This window comes from Phocoena sinus, chromosome 7, assembly GCF_008692025.1.
Source record: "Phocoena sinus isolate mPhoSin1 chromosome 7, mPhoSin1.pri, whole genome shotgun sequence".
Taxonomy (NCBI): Eukaryota; Metazoa; Chordata; class Mammalia; order Artiodactyla; family Phocoenidae; genus Phocoena; species Phocoena sinus.
The window spans coordinates 55,533,537-55,536,536 of NC_045769.1; the positions used below are offsets into that span (position 1 = coordinate 55,533,537).

Here is a 3,000-nt window from a genome sequence, read left to right on the forward strand (position 1 = left end):
TGGCTCTGCGTGCCAGTGTCCAGCACTAACCCCAGGACCTGGCTTCACCTGCCAATGGCGGGGGCAACAGCTCTGGAGTGTTCTGGACCCTGACTGCCCACCAGTGAGCCAGCACCAGCCCCAGGGCCCCCTAGGATTCCACAACCAGCTGCCTCATGACAAGGCCCCCCTAACCAGCAGCATCTGCACAAGGCAGGGCCTGACAATCAACAGGGTTAGGGGCCAACCAAACCTACCAGACCACGCACATAGTCAGCCCACTACAACAGAAGAACCCATGAAGCCCTCTTAGGGGTAATCCCTAGAGCCTGGGTGATGAGAGGGGAGAGCACTGCTGGGATGCATAGGACGTCTCCTACAGAGGGCCCCTTCTCCAAGGTAAAGAAACTAACTTACCACATACATAAAAATACAAATAGCAATTTAGAAAAAATGAGGCAACAGAGGAACATGTTCAAGACGAAGGAACAACATAAAACCCCAGAAAAAGAACTAAGCCAAGTGGAGACAGGCAATCTACCAGAGAAAGAGTTCAGAGTAAAGGTGATGAAAGAACTTGGGAGAAGAATGGATGCACAGAGCAAGAAGTTAGAAGTTTTTAACAAAGAGTTAGAAAATATAAAGCACAACCAAACAGAGACGAAGAATACAATAACTGAAATGAAAAATACACTAGAAGGAATCAACAGTAGACTAAATGATACAGAGGAATGGATCAGTGAGCTGGAAGACAGAGTAGTGGAAACCACTGCCACTGAACAGAAAAAAGAATGAAAAGAAATGAGGACAGTTTAAGAGACCTCTGGGACAACATCAAGTGCACTAATATTTGCATTATTGGGGGCCCAGAAGATGAAGAGAGAGAGAAACGTTCTGAGAACATATTTGAAAACATAATAGCTGAAAACTTCCCTAACCTGGGAAAGAAAAGAGTCACCCAAAGTCCAGGAAGTGCAGAGTCCCATACAGTGTGGGACTGTACCTCTGTACCCAATGAGGAACACACCAAGACACACTGTAATTAAAATTACAAAAATTCAAGATAGAGAATATTAAAAGCAGTGAGGGAAAAGCAACAAATAACATACAAGGGAATACCCACAGGCTGTATCAGCTGATTTTTCAGCAGAAAATCTGCAGGCCAGAAGGGAGTGGCACGATATAGTTAAAGTGATAAAAGAGAAACGCCTACAAGAAGAATACTCTACCCAGTAGGGTTCTCATTCAGATCTGATAGCGAAATCAAAAGCTTTACAGACACGCAAAAGCTAAAAGAGTTTAGTACCACCAAACCAGTTTTACAACAAATGTTAAAGGAATTTCTCTAGGTGAAAAAGTAAAGGCCACCACTAGAAACAAGAAAATTACAAAATGAAAAACTCACCAGTAGAGGTGAGCTCACACACAAAGTTAGTAGGAAAATTAAAAGTATTAAAATCACCTATATCCACAAATAAGCAGTTAAGGGATACACAAAACAAATGTAAAATACAATATAAAAAAACAGTAATCAAGAGGGGAGGAGAGTACAAATGCAGAGTTTAAAAATGTATTTGAAATTAAGAGATCAGCAACTTAAAACAATCATGTATATACAGATGGCTATATAAAAACCTCATGGTAAGAACAAACCAAAAACCTGTCGTAGATATACACACACACACACACACACACACACACACAAAATCCAAACTTAACATTAAGATAGTCATCAAATCACAAGAGAAGAGAACAAAAGAAGAAAGGTTAAAAAAAACAAAGGTAGGAAGTCCTTCTCTCACCGCACTCTTTTAATAAATGCAAGTCTCTTAAAGTTCTAGACTTTGATTCAGGATTCAAGGCGTAGAATTTGGCTCAGAATTAAAAGTCATAGAATTTAATTCATGCAACTTTCTTCACTTGTGTCAGGCATGTTGGTGGTGGTCTTAATAGAAATGGACTACGATGCACTGGGTAGCAATAATATCACATAAAACCCTCCCACACAAGACGGCACAATACTGATTAACCAGATCAGAAAAAACATATTCCACTGGACAAACCAGTATACCTACCGGTCTAAATATCACTATTTTCAAACTGCCCACCTTGTAACAGTCCATAACATTTATCAACTCTTTGAAGCCTGAAATCTTATGTATTATTTACTTATTTAATATATTATTTATTAAATAAACAATTTGTTTATTTAAAGAAAGAGAACAAAAGACGGCAAAAAAAAACAAACCTACAAAAACAAACTCAAAACACTTAACAAGGGGGGTCCACGTGGGTGCCGGCGCTGCAGGTAGCAGGGTAGTGGGGTTGTCATGGCGGAGCTGCAGCAGCTCCGAGTGCAGGAGGCAGTGAACTCTATGGTAAAGAGGCTGGAGAGAGAGAACATTGGAAGATGCAGGGCCTCATGTTCCAGTGCAGCACCGGCTGTTGTGAGGACAGCCAGGCATCCATGCAGCAAGTGCACCAGTGCATTGAGCGCTGCCCTGCACCTCTGGCTCAACGCCGGCCCTGGTGACCAGCGAGCTGGAGAAGTTCCAGGACCGCCTGGAATGGTGCACTATGCATTGCAACGACAAAGCCAAAGATTCAGTAGATGCGGGGAGTAAAGAGCTTCAGGTGAAGCGGCAGCTGGAGAGTTGCGTGACCAAGTGTGTGGATGAACACATGAACCTCATCCCAGTCATGACCAAGAAGATGAAGGAGTCTCTCTCATCCATTGGGAAATAGATGTCTGCTATTGGCCATCGGGGTTGAAGGCAGGAATGTATTTAAAAAGAGGAATGAGGATTTGGGTTTTCTAAGGAAAGTTTATGAATGAGGAAATTAAGGATGGCAGCAAGTTTAAGGCCTATGCCACTTGCCTCTGGACACTGGTTCCTTTGTGTTTGAATCCTAGGAAGTGAAAAAACCTGGTGCTAAAATTTGGGTCAGAGATAGCACAGGAGAGTTTTTGTGAGCCTGAATTTCATGAGCCTGAATTTCAAGTGCTTTTCCTGGCAACAG

The 3,000-nt window shown here is 42.3% G+C and overlaps 1 pseudogene; it reads left to right on the forward strand.

Moving 5' to 3' along the window:
• The first annotated feature begins 2,309 nt into the window (after window positions 1-2,309).
• LOC116756323 lies at window positions 2,310-2,724 on the forward strand (annotated as a pseudogene).
• The last annotated feature ends 276 nt before the right edge of the window (window positions 2,725-3,000 follow it).